We start from the raw sequence: 20,886 nt of genomic DNA on the forward strand, positions 1-20,886 counted from the left end.
AAGTGTTTTTTTACTTCCCCTTTGCTTATGTTGTTGGTCTTAGTTTTTTAAGTGGAAATTCGTTTCTCACTCATTTTGGTAAGTCAAGTTACTTATGTTTTTGGAGTTTTGGGTGTTAATATATTATAGTCCATATATGATTTTGGATGACTCCATTTTAGAAATAGACCTTCCATTTAACAAACAAGAACCAAAATGCTTATAAAAATAATTAAAAAAAAGAACCAAAATGTTTGGAGTGTAAATATGTTATGGTTCTATATGTTTTTTTTTTCAAGGCTTTCCATTAGCCTTCTTCTTGCTTATTGGGCATTTTTGTGGAAAGTAGAATCTTAACCTTTGAGCTTAATTTAGTAGTAAAGCTTTTTTGAAATGAAGCTATAACAGAAAAGATATTTGTTTTCCGCATTTAGCAAATTATAATGAATAGTGAATTAAAGTTTGGAATTTATAAATCATGAATAGTGAATCATAAAGTTTCATCCTAAAATCTCTAAATTTCAACTTTAACCTTAGAAGAATTTTCAGCTTTAAGGATCCTCTTAAATCTTCTTAGCGAAATTGTCAAATATTTTTGTAAGCTCAATTAAAAGAGTTTTAACTTTAACCCCACCCTTTTCTTTCTCTCTCGAGTAATTTTTAGGTACTTTCGGAGCATGGAGAATGGCTCTCTCTCTCTCCAAAAGCAAAACCAAATGGGCATTTAAAGTGTTTTTAACACCTTTTTTTTGGGGGGGTCAAACCCATAAAGTTGTGGGATCTCATATAATATAATTCAGAGATTGCAATAAAAAAGAAAGGGGGATTGTTTAAAACAACAAAAACTAAGAAAGTAAATCTTATATTGCACGTACAATGTAAACTAAGAATTTTCCTATCGATTAAGTGTTTGGCAACGGATAGTTAATAGTGCAACAAAGTTTTGGATCTATAAATCATGAACGATAGAAAAACTCATAAAATGCATAATAATAAAAATAAAATATAAATAGTATTTCAAAGCTTAGTTCTAATTTCTTCAATTTTCAACTATAATCTTAAGATTGTTTTCAACTTTTAAAGACCCCCTAAAGCACTTTAGTAAAATTTCCAAACATGTGGTAATTTCAATAAATAAATAAAAAGGCTTTAACCCCCCTTTAAACACTTCATAAGATTAAGACTTTAATTTCCTTTTTCATCTTTAGATTTGTCTACTTTGTCAGTAGATTAGATAAGATTTGTCAACTTTACATATATCATGTTAGATTTAGATTAGATTTGCCTTACCTAATTTGGCAAAATTCATAAGTATTACTTATTTGGCTTAAATTAGCATTGGCTTATAAATAACGAGACTGTTGGTGTTGAAACTTGAAAGTCTGCATAATACCAAGGTGCATTTCTTGCTTAAGATGAAGTGTTTTTCGCCTTTCGCTCTGTTCATGGGTAGTTTTTTAAAGTGGTAAGTCGATTCTTACTCCTCTCGTTTTAACCAACGAAGTTCCTTCTAATTTTGAAGTTTGGGGTGTTAAATATATTTAATCTATATATAATCATTGATAACTCAATTTAAAAAAAAAAAAAAATACCTCCTATTTAAATAGTTAATAATGTTCTAACTGTATACACGTCCTAGTTTTTCTTTTTCTTCAAAGCTATCCAATATTTTTCATTGTGCTTATTTGTCAGTGTGGTAGAAAGTATAATTTGTCATTTGGATACTTGAATTTAGATTTGAATTTTAAAATGAAGGATTTGAAATACCTTAATTCCAAATTATAAATATTCAAGTATGTCATATGGATTTCTAAAATTCTATAGGTTTAGAAGTTGTTTCAAATTCAAGAATTTTAAAATTTAAAATTCTTGGAGGATTTGTCAAATCCAAATCCTCAACCCTTTTTAAATTATGCAAACAAAGTATTTGAATTTTAGTCATCCAAATCCTGCCATTCAAATACACCATAATGGTATAGTACATAGACTGCATAAATTTTCATTGCTATATATTTTTCTGGAATTCTGACCAAATCAACCAAATCTTGCCATTCAAACACACCATAATGGTATAGTACATAGACTACATAAACAGATCCTACGTTTGGAGAGGTCTACTCTCAACAGTGCTTTGGAAAAGTCACTGTTGCTCCTCCCTGTACAACGGATAACTGTATCACAGCCAGCAAAAAAGCACATCAACATATTTTATATCCTAATTGCATTTCCAACACCGCTTGCTGTTGCGGCTATATAAGGAACAAATGAAACTAAGTAGACTTGGAAATGCTACCTTATGAGTTATGTAGTCATGTTGAAATGAATTTCAAGGAATAAAAAACAATTTCAAAAGAAAATTCATATTGAATGAAATGAGGCTCATTTATTCATTAAATTGCTCCCATTTATTTAGGTGTTATTTAATTAATGAGGTTCATTTATTAGGAAATCACATTGATGCATTAAAAGCAAAAAAAAAAAAAAAAAAAAACATATATATATATATATTATATAAGATAGAAATTTTACTCTAGGCTAATCTAAGGGTATGTTTGGTACATTGAACGAGGATTACAACAGGAATTGTAGTAATTTTTATTATTAAGAATATAATGTATTGTAATGTAATAACTAAATCTATTCATAAGTTTTTTTTTTTTTTTTAGAGGAAAATCTATTCATAAATTTGGTTCTGAGTTATAAGATTAAAATAAAATTTAAGATTTATTTTAGGAACTATCTTACTCATACAATTATATTTCCATAAATGGTTATTTTTTAAAATTTGAGACAAATATGTGTTTTTTTTATAATTGTTACATAAATATAGAATTTTTTTTTTTGAAAATATATTAATTTTAGAAATTATTGCACCTACTAAGAAATAACTAATATAACCATTTTAGAGATGACTAGTTTTTTCTCATTTTGAAGAATAGCTATTGATATAGAATGATTATTCCTTATAATAAAAACACTACCAAATTAAAGAATAGCTAAATCTTAAAAATAACTAATACATTACTGTGCCTATTACAAAATTATGATGAGATTATTCGGTGTACTCAATGTACTACTTATTTTTTCTTTTGCATAAAGGTGAATTTTATATGTACGTATCATGTATAAGATTAACATTTGCGTGAAAGGAAGATATAATATACTAGCTAGTATACATAATAATTTAAGTAAATGAGGACAGGAGACCAACCCATTGTCATTAAAAATAATAACAGTACTTAATTTATAGATTTTATTATCATCATCATCATTATTATTATAGAAAAGAAGTCAAAAATGATGGGGTAGAGAGAATCATGACATTTGAAGTGCTTATCTCGTTGAGCCCACACCAATGTTCCAAGTTCCAACTAGTTGAAAAATTACAGTTATGCAAAGGCCACGCAAAGAAAGAAGAAGAATAAAATCGTGGGTCTGAAGGATGAGTGATGACATGGGGCATTGGCACCGATAATGGTAGCGGAAAGAATGTTAGGTTGAGAATGATCAAATTCTAAGGCCCATATTTTCCATGAAGTTGTATTTTTTGAGCAAATAGAAGAGAGAATTGACACATACGTAGTTGCAACTTGCATCAACTATTCTTTATGAAAAAAACATTTGCAACAACTATTTTGAAACAATACCAAAAGGGTAGGAAGTAAATTAACACGTTAGGTAAACATTAAGAATCAAATTTTCCAAGGACATGTTAAACCAACTAATCCACTTGGCTTGAGCCGACCCACTAGGATTCTAGTGGTTTCAATGGCAAGGCAAGTAGCAAGCGATGACAGTTCGAATGTTTCAAAACCCCACTCAAACGAGTCGAGTGTCGGTTTCCCCACTCAGAAACAAGGATGTCAATACCGTACCGGAGGCCGTACCGGTTTGGCCACCGGTACGATATATTTCGGATACCGGTCAATACCGGTGTACCGTTTCGGGTTTACCGCTATTTTTTATATTTATAAATAAATAAATATATATATATATATGTATGTATGTGTTTGTGTGTATATATATATATATATATATTATAATAAATATAAAAGTTTACCATAAAACATTTCCTCAATTCAGAACTAATTATTCATGGTTTTAAACTTTAGTATCAATTAAAAGGGAAAAAAAATAAAAAAAATAAAATTGAAAGCTTAAAAGTTACCATTGCATACTAAGAAAACAAATAATACTAATAAGTTAATGCAAATAAGTTACCATTCTTTCCTAACAAAAATTCAAAAATTACAAAACTTAAAAAAAAAAAAAAAAAAAAAAAAAAACTTTTTTCTGTACCGGCCGGTACGCCCAATACCGGCCGATATTGCCCGAAATTGGTCGGTATGAGGCCGGTACGGCCGTTATTTTTTCCGGTACGAAACAGGGGGGTTTAGCGTACCGGATTACTGACCGGTACGGTATATTCCGGCCGTACCGGCCGGTACAGTACAGAATTGACAACATTGCTTAGAAATCTAACAAAATCAAGTCATCCAAACCTAGTTGTGTTTTTCACTATTTCTCTACCCATATATAGCAGAGATATGGTGTTCTCCAACTAGATCTAGCAAAGAATTTAAAATCTCCAACCAAATCTTGTGGAAACCAATCCCTGTCTCTTCCCGTTGCTTCTACTCTTTATTTCCATCATTAATCGGTTTTGACCAAATCTAACTACCATACAAGAAGAATTGCAGGGTCAAGATGTTGTTTCTAATTAATTAATAGTAAGTTTTGTTCCCTTTCACTTGATATGATCAAATTAAACCTACTTTTAATTATTACTATTATTATTATATTTTGGGAGGTTTTATTATTATTATTATTATTTCTCAATTTTGTATTTAAAACGTCACTATAAGTGATTTTTTGTCTCCCGTTCGTGTAAAGTGAAAACTCTCTCTCTAACTCCCGCTCCAAAACATTTATATATAAAAAAAACACTTTTGAAAACACAAACAACGTCGTTTTTTTTTTGGTAAACACAAACAACGTTGTTGCTCAGATTTATCAGAGGTACTCTTACTCTTTTCTCTCTCTCTCTCTCTCTCAATATTGTGTAAATTTTTGTTATATGATAATTGATTAACAAACGCCTGCCATTCTCGTTTTCTGACAGACCAATCGGGTTTTTCAATAACATCTAAGAAAGACTTAAATTTTAGATTTTCTTCACCATTAATAAAAACCCAAATCCCATATTAGTTATGAATCTTATGATAATCATTCTAAATCTAATTCTTTTTTTTTTTTTTTTAAATGTTTCAGACTCGTTTTTAGGGTTTCTCTGCTTTCTATTCCGTGTTTGTTCTGACGGAAAATAGTTTCTTGGGAAAAAAAATTTCCACTTCAAGGGTTTATACTTTATAGAAGTTATAATTTTATTGATTTATGAAGTGGGTTCAGCGAAAGTTTATCTCTTTTTAAATTTTCCTTCTTTAAATGAAAAAATTTACACATTGGGTTTTTTTTTTTTTTTTTTTTGGGGGGGGGGTTGGGGGGGGTTGGGGTTGGGGTTTTGGGGGTTTAAGAATTTGTTCTATATTCTAAATTTGTGGTGTGAAAAGTTTCTTTATTAAATTTTAACTTCTCTTGAAAAAAGAAAAAAGAATCCTGTCAAATATATATATTTTCTTGGAAATTGTTATTTTTTAGAATCTGGGTTTAGTTTTCTTCTGAAGAATCAGTTTTTTGTTCAAATGAATTAAAAGGAGAAGGTTTTTCAATTCAACTCCTTGTTTGGTTGCTTGTAATTTAGAAGATTTTCTTTTCTGTTTCCTTTTTGGGTTATGAAATTGGAGCTGGGGGTTAAATGGTAAATATGCACAATATTTGATTGCAGGTATAATGAATATGTAATCTTTGAGCTTATTTCTTTTTAGAATCTGGGTTTAATTTACTTCAAGAGAATTGGTTTTTGCTCAACTAATCAATAGGACAACTGTAATAATGATGCTCAATGTTTGGTGGCATGTAAGATATAGAAGAAAATAATTTTTCTTTTCCTTTTTTGGGTTATGAAATTGGAGCTAGGAATCCAATGGTAAAATATGCATACTACTTTGATTGCAGGTATAATGAATGTGTATCTTTGGACTTCTTTATATATATAGAATCTGGTTATGCCCTGTTGTAATGTGACATGGAATGCTAGTATTTTTGTAGTGAAACTTATTGTTGGATGATGTTAGTGTAGGAAACAATAAATTACTTTTGGGGTTAGAATATGAAGCGTAAGCGAGGGGCACAAGAAAGGAAAACCAAAAGGGGCTCCTGTGGTGAGTAAGAATGAGGTATCCATAAATTTGGTGAGTGCAAATACAGAAGATAATTCGGGTTTGGATGGTTTTGGGAATGATAACAAATATGAATCTGGAATGGAGGTTGATACACCTTCTTCAACGGGGACTGACCAGCCGTACAATGTTGCAAGTATTAATCCCGATGGTTCCATTGATAAGGCAATGGGAAAGTCAGTTGGGCGTGTGAAAGTGAAACTGAGGACAAGTAAGATGTTGGAATCTCAACATACTTCTTCCGATGCACCCACGCACAGTGACACTGATAAGAGTAGCCAGCAAATGGGTTTTGAAAGGCAAGGTGTAGGTCTGGAGAGAATGGAAGATAGTGCAAACTCATTGCCTATTGGTGTTTCAGGAAATCCAGCTAAGAAAGCTGGGAGTATCAAGATTAAATCGTCGATGATCTTGGGTAATCCAAGTGTTTATCAAAGTGGTGGTAGTGCTGCTGTTGCTCAGGGTGAGAGTCCACACCAGAAAGAGCTAAAGATACCTCATCAGGATGCTCAATTTAGTAAGCAAGAACTTGATGATTGCTTGACGGTATGTTGGATTGTTTAAGATGAATCTTTGTTTAAACTTCTGATTATGCAAACTTTTTAACATCTTGTTGCTATTTTCTTTTTTAAATATCTGCATATGAGCATATTCTTGTCTTCATTTATCCTTCCACAGGTGATAAAGAAGGTAATGAAAATGGATGCAGCAGAACCCTTCAATGTCCCTGTGGATCCTGTAGCTCTGGGAATTCCTGTAAGTATGAATATGCACAAATACGGTATTTAGTTAGGGTCAAACACTAAAATTATTTATAGTCCACAATGGATGGTAATTTCTTAGGTTATACCATCATGTTGTCGTACCCTATCTCTTTTATTTGACTAATAAAATTCTTCCCTTGGGGTGGGTGGTGTTTGTTTGGAACCAGGATTACTTTGATGTCATAGATACACCAATGGATTTTGGAACGATATGTGGCAATCTTGAAAATGGTGTGAAGTATATGAACTCGGAGGATGTTTATAAGGATGTACAGTACATTTGGGAGAACTGCAATAAGTATAACAATAAAGGTGACTATATTTTGGACCTTATGAAGCGGGTGAAGAAGAATTTTATGAAGTATTGGACAGCTGCTGGGTTATACAGTGAACAACAATGGGGAACTAAGGGTGAGACTTCTGTGATTATGCTCTCTTCCGGTTAATTCCTTTCAATTTTCTTCATCAAGCTGAATTTGGTTTGTGCATTTCTTATTCTGTGAGTCTAGTGAATATAGATAAAAATTTGACGAGCAATGCAATTGATGAGTTTTCCTTATCATGTGTGTTATGATTGTGGTCATTGGCAAAAATTCTGCCTTTTTTTTTTTATAAATATCTTTGCCTTCTCTTGGGTATTCAGGAACTAATTACCTTGAAATATGTGTTGAATTATGTGCATCCAAATTTCTTGCATGGTCTATTCCTTAATAGTGATCTTAATGTTGTTGTTCTTAGACTTTTTGGATAAATAGGAGCTTTATTACAAAAAGGGCACACTTAAGTACACAGGAAGCATACTGTTTAAAAATTGTAGTTTAATATTCACACAGTCTAGAAAATCAAGTGAGGAAGAAGAAAAACTGTTGGTGATTAAGGCAAAGTGTTTATGACTAGGTTTGCACACACAGCTGATAGGTACTTTTTTCTTGCAGTAAGCCTCTGCTGATTTTTTTATGCATATATGTTCTTGCTGATGCATATGGTATCCGTTTTTTATACTATGTTGTGATGTAGTTACTTGCTTGCCAAGTTAATATGAACTTTAGAGTTATGTATAATGGTGGGTTCCAATTAGGTCAAATGGTAAAGTCTCTTGTCATTAAATAAGAAATCTGCGGTTTGAACTTTGTCTACTGGTGTTTTGGTGTGATGATAATGAGCAATTATTATAAAGCAGATATCATAGATTGAAATTCTATCTATCAAAAAAAAAGTTATGTATATTGAATAACGGCCCACTATGCAATCATCTTGTCTTATTGCTGGTATAAAGATGCCAGCTCTCATTTTCCTGACAGCAGTCTGAGCATTATTTATTTCCATTGTGATAGGGGCTGAAAGCATTCAAGTGGAGGATGTTTCTGTGTCCAGTGAAAAGTGCATGTAAAAGGCAGTCAACCAAAGCAGAAGACAGGAAAACGTCATGGGTATTTTTATGCCTATAACTTCTTGCATTTAGTTGCTATTATATTCATATGGGAATGCTCCCCAGATACTCCCCCGTCCAAGGGTAAATTTCCATATGGAGTAACTAGTAAAATAGCAGCATAGAAACATCGTAAATGGAAAAATGCAATAAATAATATTTGGGTCTTTTTGACAATTTTGGTTGTAGGGCCTGTCTACAGCCAAATCATCAGCATGGGTATCATATGGTTTATTGAGCGAAAAGCAGAGTTAATGTTAGGATGCACATTTGATAAAGGCTATCATTTCTGGTAGTTTTTAGGTTGTATTTGTGCAAAAGCAAATGAACAGGAATTTCAGATAAGTGATGGAAATTTGAAGGAGTGGAGCACTTTATAATAATTTACAGTCAGCCTAGGTCAAATTGAAAATCAATTGATAACTCATAGCTTTCTACCAAATCATCAACTAACTTAGATACTGAATAACCCAAATAAGACTAAGGAAAATACTCGAATCAGTAAAATTATCAAATGTGCCCCTTATCTTCAGATTTTAATGTTTTTTAGACTGTTAGTACTTTGTTAATTTATAAAAAACCAGAGGAAATTTATTATTGTGTGACGTCTACAATAGGACCCATGGGTTGCCAGCAGGCCCCATATAGGACCTCTTTTTTATGCTTAATGTGGTTTGCACTAGAAGCTTGCCACTTCTTGACAATGGATAGTGTGAGGACAGGAATTTAGTTTTTTTTTTTTTTTTTTTTTTTTTTTTTTTTTTTTGTATTTTCCCTGTAATTACTTTTTCCTAAAAATTACTTGTGTGTGTATATATTTATGTAATTAAAAATGATAATTCAGTAAGGGAACTGGGGATTTACTTCTCTGGATTTTGAGAGTGATTACTTTCATTGTCAAAATACCAAGAAATCCCAATGAGATAACCCCAAAAAGAAGTAAAGGTTTGTGACAAGCACTGTGAAGCATAGCAGGTATCATTGTCATCATTTTTTACAATTGCTTTAAGATGCTTGACAGTGATATCAGGTGCATCTGGATGCTTTCATTTGCTTTTTATAGTGAGTTTATAAAGGAGTGGTTTGAAACTTAAGTAGGAGGTGTGTGTGTGTGTGTCATTGGAATTCTGTGTGGGTGCCTGTGCGCATCATTAGAGTGCTGTGTGTGCTCACATGCACATTGGAGAGTTTTGGCTTATTATTCTAACAAAAATGGTTCAAAATTTTTTCTTATATTGTGAAGTTCTCATTTGCAGAAGGCGCCATAAAAATGATTGTTTATGTGCAATATGTGTTCTAAAGCGTCGTAGGAGGGAGCGTGAGGAGAATGCTCGTCTTGTAAAAGGCCATATAGGAGCTACTGATACTAATTATACTGAGGAGACCCAGCAAGAGGTACAATGAATGAGTTTGACTAATGACTTAATCCAACTTTTTCTTGACTGTGATTGGATTTTCACTTTGTAGTCTTGCAAATGTTATTTGTAGGTGTAGAGAAGTTTTTACTTATTACACATACACGCAGTATAGGTATACATATTTTGAAAGGGATCCCAGGAAATAGCAACTTTTGGGCTATCAAATATTTTTGACAGATCTGATATGCTCTTTTATGACTACTAGGTTTCTGATTTTTGAAAAATTTAACAGAGACGACATATATGAAAGTTTTATGTTTTTCTTTTTCTTTTTTTCAATAGATGTATTATTATTATTATTATTATTTTAGTTATTGTATAACATTATGAACTTTTTTTTGCATTGGCTGTTAAAGGAAGGTCAACATGTGGAAAGTCCTAGTGCTGAAGATCCATCATCAAATGATGAATCACTAGACCCAGATGCAGATGCTGAGATACAACAGAAAGTAGATGAGGTGAAATTGGATGTTCCTGAGGAGCAGCATGGTCCTTCGGAGGAGAAGCAAGGGGAGGAGGAAGAGGAGGAAGAAGACGAAGAAGAAGAGGAGGAGGAGGAAGAGAATGAGTTGGAGACTCAAAAGAAACACGAGAATGAAACTCCAGAGCAGCCACAGTTTGGTGATAGATCAGAGGAGGAGCATGAGAGACAGCCTAAGCTAAGAATTGTGGAGAAGTCAGGAGTTGGAGTCCGAGTTGATACTCAGAAAGAGGATATATTAATGAGGCAGGAAGCCAAAACTGCTGCAGCTCAACAACAGAAACATAAGGTATTTTGAAAAATCGTTTTGGCATCAATTGTGTGATCTTTAATTTAAATATACATAACAACTTGTTCTGCAAATTCATGATGGAGAATGGCATAGCTTTCCTTCATTTTACCACCAATTTACCTTGCCACTAACCTGTTATTTCAAAAGTACAGAATTAAACTATAAGAGGTATCATCATTAAATCATTTCAATGTTGGTGCATATATATCAGAATGTGCCTTATAATTATTGGGTAATCTTCGAGCTTATCAGGCATGCTTAAAAAATAAGGATGTATTTGCTATTAGCCAAATGTACCTTACATTAATGCTAGATCACCCAAATTTCTGTTGTGGGGGGAATCCTTCCTTAGTTATGAAAACAGATATCTTAATGCAGGCATATCTATAAAATATCCTTGTCAAGTGGGCATGTCTGTAAAATATCAATAATCTTACTTTGAATTGGAATTTAAGATTCTATGCATGCAATTTAGCAGGCTCAAAAGTTTTTTTTTCAAAATTAATTGACTTTGACCTAGTAGTGAAAGGAAATATTAAAATATTTGCTTTATATGGGAGGTGTTGTTAAAACACAAAAATTTCACGTAGGATGCAATGGAACTTTCTTCAAGCTATAAACAGACTTGAGCTCAAGATAGACCCAAAGATTTGAATTTTATTTAATTATGTATTTGTTTCATTAACTTACACTGGACTAGAACTTCATAATTAGATGCTGAACCTTTTAAATGCTGGACACTTTTATATGCAAGTTTTACTTACAGTTTGATTTTGTCACAGGAATTACAAGAAAAGCACAAAAAATCTAAAGTGTGTAAGAACCTTGAGCTAGAAAATCCCATGCTTTTGGACTTATGCGGAATTCTCTTCCCTGACAACCATAAGTCTGTCTGGAGTGGACCCCATTCACTGAATCAGCATCATCGTTCTGCTCGTACTAGTTCCATCCATGCAGCTATTGCAACTTTCATGAAATAGGTGCTTGTTCTGATGCATGTACACTGGTTGCATAGATCTGAGGTGTTGTTTTGTTTTCCATTTTACACTCCTAAAAATTTTATTGTATAGTTATTACCTAGTACAGGATCAAAGCAAAATTGAAAAACTGCTGAATGACATGGATGCCCTTTTTGCAGTGTTTGATGCTGAAGTGTACTTCTCCTTGCACTTACTATAGGATGCATGTTGTGTCAAAGGAGAATGAGCATGCACAGCTGGACGCTTGTTTTAGAATTACTTCTCTCACAAAAGCTGCTGCCAAATGATTTCAAAAGTAGTTTCGAGTCATCAATGCAATGGTTTTCAGGAGTTACTTGGAGGAGGGATATAATATTACATGTGAGATTGTACATGATCTAGCAAGATTCAAGAATTTGGTTCTTCACCGTGTATCTGCAAATGACAATTCTAACTTGCAAAAGCACATTTTCAGTTTATGTTTTATGATGATTTAGATTGCGAATGGTTTATGGCAATGCTTGGATCCTGCGCTTTTTCCATAGTCTGTACTTGACAACCAGGCTAACTAATGTCGCTTTTAGAATAGTGTTGTAGTGAAACAGGAGTCATGCAAACAGCTTGTACCTTAGATCAAGGCAAAACGTATGTCAGCCAATACCTCTATTTAGATGTATGATCTCCCCATGCAAAGAGTTTGTAAGCAGAAGCTCTTTGTGCGTGCTAATTCTTCTAACAGTGTCATGTTCACTTTTCATTATAATCCATTCGGCCCGTATAAAGTAAACTAGCTTGCAATATAGATTTTTATTATATAATCATTTTATAAACTTAGTTTTAAGTGTATTCTTTTTTATTTTTTTAGTTTAACAAAAATAAATAAATAATACAATGCAGAGGTCTACGACCAAAGAAGATTACTTTTCAATCAATGTCATTCATTTTCAAGATCCAACCTTCTATAACAAAAAATGGGCACATCGCAGTTAAAAATTCCAGACAATTACATTGCAGTAAAGTTGCTCTCCTCATGCCTCAGTGACCACCAATCTGTCATAGCATAAGTGCAAATAAATGATTATACATCTGTAAGCTGTCTTCATCCCATGTCAACCACCAATATTGGCAACGTTGCTGATGGAAAATTTGCTGTACTGTATATTCTGGTGACACAGAAGTTCATGGCATGTTTTGATGAAACCAAAAATCCATTATACTATCAGGGCAGATCATATTTCACATGACCAAGGTAGAGACCGCATGCAGGTGCCATGGGACTTGCAGCAGTCACAGTCTTTGCATTTAGGATTCTCTCAACTGAAATTATTCGGTACAAGAAAGAAAAAAAATTCAGTCCAAATGAAGAAAGCAAACAGTTTTCAATCTGTATTAAAATAAACAAAATAAAGAGAGCTATAGAAAGGTAGATCACCATCTGCAATTGTCAACTCTCTAGTTCCAATTCCTCAGGAACGTGCCATGCTCGGTCTCTCTCAAAGGTTGACAAAGATGCTGGCCCAGAGAGCAAACGGTAAAAGTACCTAAACAAGATGTTTAGAAATATTCCAAATAGTTAGTTCAAGTTTTAAAAATAATCAAACACCAAAATATAAAAACATTTATTTAAACAAAGTGAAACCACAGGTGCACTTCTGACAGTACTCCAGAGTTGAATATTAGTATATAAAAAATCCTAATCACAATCAAATAACTGGAACATATACAGCCGAAAAATTCCAACCTAAGCAAGCCCTCTCTGGTTGATACCATTGTCATGTTCAAAATGGCATATAGATGCACTATTCACGGGACCCACAAGTACTTTATTCAGAAAAAAAGACATTAAAAATGAGTTTCACAGCACTATTCACACATTTAAAAATTATTTTGTTATAATATTTTCAGTTTTCAGTTAAATAAGCGGTATCCAAACAGACGTTGAAATTTCAAATGATTGTTCAGACTCACTAAAAGTAAGGAAAATGGTACAATTGCTAAAATGTAAATACTAAAAAGTAAGTCCAAATTCAGCATTGCTATAGAGAGGCAAATAAATGCGCCGATGCTCTAGCTAGACGGGGGTCTTGCTTTCCCAAGATTTTGTTGTTTTCTTAGACCCTCCAGTAGAAGTCTCCTTGTTGCTTAGTCTAGATTATGCTGGGATTTGTTATGATCGTTGTATAGTTTTTAATGATATTTTCCTTCTTACCAAAAAAAAAAAAACTAAAAAGAACCAATTAAGGTACCGCTTGACCAGTTGACTGTGCTCGTCACTCCTAGTCACGTAGTAAAAAATCAAAACAAAAAACCTTAAAGGGTTGAATTGAAATTTGGACAAACTTAGATGGTATGATTTGTAATTTAGTCAAATTTTGACTAGACCAAAATGAAGCTAATCTTAAAGCTAGAGAGCAAAAATATATTTAAGTGCAATTTTTATTATATACTTTATTATTCAATTTAAAATATTTTATTAGTTTGCATTTTTTTTTTTGTGAAACAAACATACACACAAGAGAGAGAAAGAGGTTATAATACAAAGGCACACAACAAACTCCATTTATAAGCTATGGTAAGTTTTAAAAGAATGTATTGCGTGTAGCATATGTTTTGAATGTTGGATTTTATTTAAATTTAGCACTGTGTGTATTAACATAATCGGCAATAACTTTTTTTTTTTGGAGAAGAAGTATCAAAACATACGGCATTCCATAAAAATAAAAATAAAAAATAAAAACCATTTACGGCATACTTCCACCGTGGTAGACTTCTAGACTATGACTAAATTTACATTGTTAACATAAATTTGCTCTAAGTGAAATTCTATAACCAATGTTTCAAGACATCTATCTTTTTTATATATAGAAAAATTAGGGGAAAAAAAAGTATTCGTAGTGTAGGCTACTCCATCAATAATTAAAAACTCAAAACATAGCACACAACATGGTTTCAGTTGAACTAATTTTATTTTTTCATATTCATTTCAACATAACAACATGAGGTAGGATTTTCATCTCATCTTAATAGTTTCATATCCTCTATATATGGTAATGGCAACAACAAGTGTTTTTATCGATGCAATAACCAGAAAAACTTTCACCAATTAGTGCAATGCAGCTAGTGATGCATGCGTCCTCTGACCTTAAACAGTTCACAATCTTGACAATAATATCGGAAGGGCATTCCTGGCTCAGCACCTCTCTCATAGGACCTGTTTTCAAAACCAAGATAAAAGGAAAGCCCATTAAATTGGTACACCCATGTTTTCAAAATCCAGATATATATATATATATATATATATATATATATATATATTTGTTTCTTTGATAGGCCAAATAAAATTTAAGAAAATGAAGTTTTATGTAGGCTTTGTACTAAACCATTAGGTAATTTAACAATCAGCCAAACAGTAGCATATTCTAAGAAAAGAAAAATTAATACTATACATTATAGGTTTGACTTGATGGTAATTTATAAGTTTGAACGGAATCCCATAATTTTATTGTTTAACTCAAAAAGGTGTTCAATTCTATATGGTTTTGTTTTTTAAAGGGAAGCTCTCTTAACTAAAAAAATTTCTCTCTCAAAAAAAAAAACTTTTATTTAAAATTATCAAATGCAAATTCTTAAAGCTGAATTAATTATTAATGCTTTATAAATCTAAGCCTATAATGCAGTTTTACTATAATTTGTCAAATACTCAAAACTAGGGCTGTCCAAGCAAACTAGTCACCTGACAAAACAGAAAAACTGCCAATAGCCTGATCCGATACATTCGTTGGTCGGCTACGGGTCCAGTCTCTTAAAAACCGACTCTTGCAAGTCAAGTGGCGAGTGTCCTCCACCAAAACTCGAGCTACCCAACCTGACCAAAAAACGAACCCTCATAACTACCGAATTCTACCTAGATCCAGCAACTTTTAAACCTTCACCTTTCAAATCTGACCACGTTTGTCCTTTCTCCGCTTAGATCCACTCAAATTCGGCGATGTTTGCTTAGATATGCTTAGATTTGGCAATGTTTGGCTTAGATCCAGTGAGGTTTAGCTCAAATCCACTTAAAATCTAGCCGAATCTTTCTCTCCTCTACTCAGATCCAGTGAAGATCTACCACCACCATAGCTCCATTGGTTCAACCGAACCAACCGATCATCTACTAGAGCCCGATCCAACTCGACCTGTGGTGGTTGCGAGTCGTCACTTCTTCCACTCGATCTAAGCGGGTCAAGAGGCGGTATGATCTCAAACCTAATCCACCTGACCCATGGATAGTCCTACTCAAAACACTAAATAACTTTTTACATAAAACTCTGTTTCTCAAAAGCTTTATAATAAAATCTCTACTTTTTTACAGAAAAATGTCAAATGGACACGATGAAGACAATGGATTGCCTAGAAAAAAAAAATTATAACATCTTTAACACTCCAAACATTTTCTTTCTTATTATTAAATGTTATACCTGTTTTCTAAATTTTGACCTGTCCACAATCATATATAGACTATAAAATATTACCGCCCAACACTTCAAAAATAGAAAGAACTTCCTTTGCCAAAATGAGAGACTGAGAAATGAATTACCATTTGAACAAAATAAGAAAAACGCCATAAGAAGAGAGAAAACTGAAAACCACTCCATCTTGAAAATTATTTTTTTTTTTCAAATGCACCTCAGTGTTTTGCAAGCTTTCAACTTCAACAATCTCATTATTTATAAGTCAATGCTAATTAATTTCATATATGTGGTATTTTTCAATTATGGCATCTTGTTTTAATAAATAAGATATAGAGTAATGCTAGAAATACAAACTTTTTTACAAATTTTTTTATATATTGTTGATGTAGTGAGTGATTATTTATAAATGATAAAGTGATATTTAGGTGTTGGCCTAAATGAAAACCAATAAGAAGTTGGCCATAATAGCATTTTGTAAAAATGCTGTAAAATGGTTTGTAATTAAAAGTGCTACATCCATAACATTTTTACAACAAATCATAGGTGGTTCATTGTTATTGGTTCTAATTTGAACTTGTCATTGAAATTACTATTTTGCCTCACCACTAATAACATGTAACAACCTGTCACTTAGGATTTATTGTGAAAATGTTGCGGTAGGCTTTGTACAAGAACATTTGTTAGTTTAACAATAAGTAGCACATATTCGGAGAAAAACTAATACAATAACTGCATTATAGATTTTACCTGACTTGAGAGAATAATTTAAAACTCTGAAGCCAATCCGCTTTTGGTTTAGTCAATAGTGTGTTAATGTGATTACAGTGCCACTTTTGTATCTCTTATTTTGTATGGGACCTTATGGCATGGGTAGTCTAAACTCTAAGGAACTCCCAGTGGACACTACTATATGTATTTATAAATAAATTAATCTCTTTTTTAATTAATACATATAAAAAAACTATCTCCCTTTCAAGAAAAAAAAAATCACCTTCATTAAAAAAAAAAAAAAAAAAAAAAGTGAGAGACGGAAAACATGCACCAAACCTGACAAATTGTAATCCATTTATATATAAAACTGATCAAAAGTATCAGATAGAATCAAACCTGAATTTTATTTTCTAAATTGAAAAACCAAATTGAAATATTTTTTCTTTGAGAAGAAAACCAAATTGAAATATGTTCAATACATTCCATAGCGTAAATATTTCTCTTTATCCAGGGGCGAAAATTCTTGTGGCATTGGAGGTAACATATGGGCTTTAGCTTTCAAATAACACTCTGTGCATTTATATTTGGACGAGTTTGGCCCATTACATGAGCAACAAATTTCTTTTTTTGATGCTTGCTTTCCCTGTTGTGCTGCCTTCTCTCCTTCCTGCCTTTTTTTGTCCTTGGCTTTGGGCTCAAATTCTTCTTTCTTTTGTTTTGATGAATTGAATGAAGGCTCAAATGATTTTGATGGTTTACCATCATCATGTTTGTTTCTCCAAAATAAAAATAAAAACCAAGAGTCAGACTGACCGCTATTATCGTTCTCGTTGTTGCTGTTGACACTATTCTGCACAAAACCAACAGTAGCATATGGTTAACCAATCAAACAAAGGACATTGGTGGTAGAAAAGAGATTAGATTAACATGGTTGGAGAGGCATTACTTGATCGAGCTCCATGCAAAATTGATTAAAAACTCTTTAAGTTGATATTGTCAATTTCAATAATAAAAAAATTTAGGCCTTTAAATTGAAAACTTTTTTAAGGTTAAAGTTGAAATTTTGGAGCTTTAAAGAAAAGCGATAAGTAATTTATTGTTCGAGTTTTATAAATCCAAATTAAATCTTTAAAACATTATTCACTATAATTTGTTTTTGAAGGGCTCAGAAAGTACTTTAAGGGTTAACTCTCTTGTACTTTAAGGGCTCTTTTGACAATTTTGCTAAAGAGCTTTAAGGAGTTCTTTAAGATTGAAATCAATTTTTAAGTTTAAAGGAAAATTTTGAAACTTTTAAGAAAGTTTCTACAATTTATTGTTCATGTTTTATAAATCCAGAATTTTAATATGCTATATTTACACTATTTTGCCAAATCACTAAAGAACTCCTCAAATTTAAGCTCAATTTAAAAAAAAAAAAGAAAAAACTCAAACTATAGTGATTTCACATGTGTGTTTTGTTTTCAAAAATAAGGTTAGTGATCAATGTAAATTATGTATACAAATAATAAACATAAACACAAATACTTACCGAGTTTTCGCCACAACAATTCCCTTGATCACCACAAAAACAACAACAACAAGAATCACATGAGCCACCGTCACAACTACAATCACAATTACTAGTACAGTCATCATCACAATTACTAAACTCATCACTCATCTTGAAAGGACCTAGTTAAAGCTTCAAGAAAAATTCACACATAGGAGAGAGACTGAGAGATCAGGGTCTTGAATCTTATATAAATCAACACAACTATGGCTATTTTTTTTTTGGTAGAAAGGAAACTTCATTAAAGAAAACTAGCCTGCAGGACAAACCCTGCTTGTACAAATGCCGTGGCTATCAGCCTCAACAAAACATAAAACGTCCACAGGTGGACTTGAATACACAGTAAAGTCTATAGCTTGCACACAGCCAATATTAGCTAGCCTATCTGCACACCCATTGGCTTCGCGAAAAATGTGCTTGATCCGACAGTGGGGTAATTGAAGCAGCAGCTGTCTGCAGTCCTCAAAGAGAGGGGAGATGACAGTATTAGCATAATTAGGATTGTTAAAAGCATCTACAAGAGACTTAGCATCCAACTCCACAATGATCTTGGGGTAATTTAGTTGTTGGCACAAGAGGAGGCCATCCCTAAGAGCCCAAAGCTCGGCCAAAAAGCTGCTAGCTTTCCCTAATCTCCTAGAGAAGCCTATAACCCAGTTGCCATTCTCATCCCTTACAACACCTCCACCCCCGGCTAAACCCAGCACACCATTTGCAGCCCCATCTGTGTTGAGCTTCAGCCACCCCATATCAGGTTTCCCCCAGCAAATGTTTTTAACAACCCCTTGTCTGCGATGCTTCCATCTTCCTGCACAGTGGACAAATTCGTTGGACTGCATAATGATCTCCTGCACAATGTTTGGGTTAATTCCTTTGTTTTTGAAAACCAACAGGTTTCTTTGCTTCCAGATAATCCAAATGGCAAATAGGAAAATGGAATTCCAAGGTAGCAGGTCTGCCATGTAGCTGGTCTTGTCATGGCAGTTAGAAAGAAGCCATTCCCTGGAAGATTGAGTGAAAAAGGAGGGGTTGAGAGCTTGTCGATGCAGCTGAGCCCATATAGGTTTGATGCAGATGCAGTCACGGAGAGCATGAGCAATGGATTCAGCTTCTAAATGACACAAGGGGCATGTAGGATCCAGATTAATCCCTCTACCCAAAAGACACTCCTTTACTCCGATGCTACCATGCATACATTTCCACACAAACATTTGGATTCTAGGGAGGGTGTTAAGCTTCCATATCCATTTTCCATCAAACATTTCAGTCTTTAGGGGGTCGATTGCAAAGCAGTAAGCACTCTTTAAATCAAAAGTGCCCTTTGGTGAGGGACTCCAGGCTATTTTATCAATTCCTCTAGTGAGAATAGGAGTTGGTATAGCTTGAATCTCAGCTTTTAAGTTATCAGGAAGATCAAAGGGGATTACTGACCAATCCCAGCCATACGGGGCAGCCACATCCTTGATTCTGAGATTCCCTATGTCACGGGGGAGGGGGCCGTGAATGAGGTGTCTAATTGGGCCACTGTTTAACCAACGATCTGACCAGAAATTTAGGCTACTGTCATGCCCAGGGATCCACATCACACCATTTTGGAACACTTCTTCTCCTTTTATCATACTTCTCCAAGTGGGAGAGCAAGGCAGCCTCGCATCCTTCCTGGACTCCACTCTCAATCTAGTGCAGTATTTCAGTCTAAGAACCCTTGCCCATTGAGAGTCACTCTCCGTATGGAAACGCCAGTTAAGCTTAGCCAAAAGGGCCGTGTTTCTACCTTTGGCTGATTGCAAACCGAGCCCTCCAAACTCCTTTGGCTTGGTGACCTTATGCCAATTTACCCAATGCATCTTTCTTGTGCTTTCCGTGGAACCCCACAAGAAGTTCCTATTAACCCTATCTATCCCTTCAAGAATCTTATTAGGCAGGAGCACATTTTGCATGACATGGGCTGGAATAGTGGAAGAGGAGGATTGGATTAGAACAAGTCTTCCCGCCATCGAGAGAAGATTTGCTTTCCATCCTGCAAGCTTCTTCTTCACTCTATCAAGCACAAACCCAAAATCTTGCCTACGAGAACCCGGGTGCTTTAGAGGAAAACCTAGGTATTTGCCTAGGTTGGAGGTTGCATGAAAACCCAGCTGATCAGCAAGCACCTCTCTTTGATCCGGATCAATATTGGGAGAAAAATACACCCGAGATTTTTCTGCACTAATAGTTTGACCCGAACTAGCACAAAATTCTTCAAGCACACCCTTAATGGTGGCACAATTTTCTGGGTCAGCCCTGGCAAAAAGGATAAGATCATCTGCGAAGAAGAGGTGAGAGAAAGCTAGCCCACTTCTAGAGGCCTTAACTGGGACCCATAGCTTGGAATTGCATTTTTCCTCAATTAGAGCTCCTAAAAACTCCATGCAAAGAATAAATAAGTACGGGGAGAGAGGATCGCCTTGCCTAATGCCTCTTGAAGGACAAAAGGACTCAAGTTTACCTCCATTAAACAGTAAGGAAGTGGACACAGTAGAGATGCAGCTCATGATAAGGTCAGAGA

General features: G+C 33.8%; 1 protein-coding gene and 1 pseudogene across 2 annotated transcripts in view; both read left to right on the plus strand.

Annotated features, from left to right (window-relative positions):
- Nucleotides 1–4,871: 4,871 nt before the first annotated feature.
- The window catches only part of LOC126715970 (uncharacterized), a 94,321-nt gene continuing 78,306 nt past the window's right edge, over nt 4,872–20,886 (plus strand). For both annotated transcript variants that reach the window (XM_050416850.1, XM_050416846.1), the window contains exon 1: nt 4,872–4,998. The gene's annotated coding sequence lies outside the window, so the exon portion shown is untranslated. The remainder of the gene's footprint in view (nt 4,999–20,886) is intronic.
- On the plus strand, nt 6,023–12,105 carry LOC126705741 (uncharacterized; annotated as a pseudogene).

This window comes from Quercus robur, chromosome 2, assembly GCF_932294415.1.
Source record: "Quercus robur chromosome 2, dhQueRobu3.1, whole genome shotgun sequence".
NCBI lineage: Eukaryota > Viridiplantae > Streptophyta > Magnoliopsida > Fagales > Fagaceae > Quercus > Quercus robur.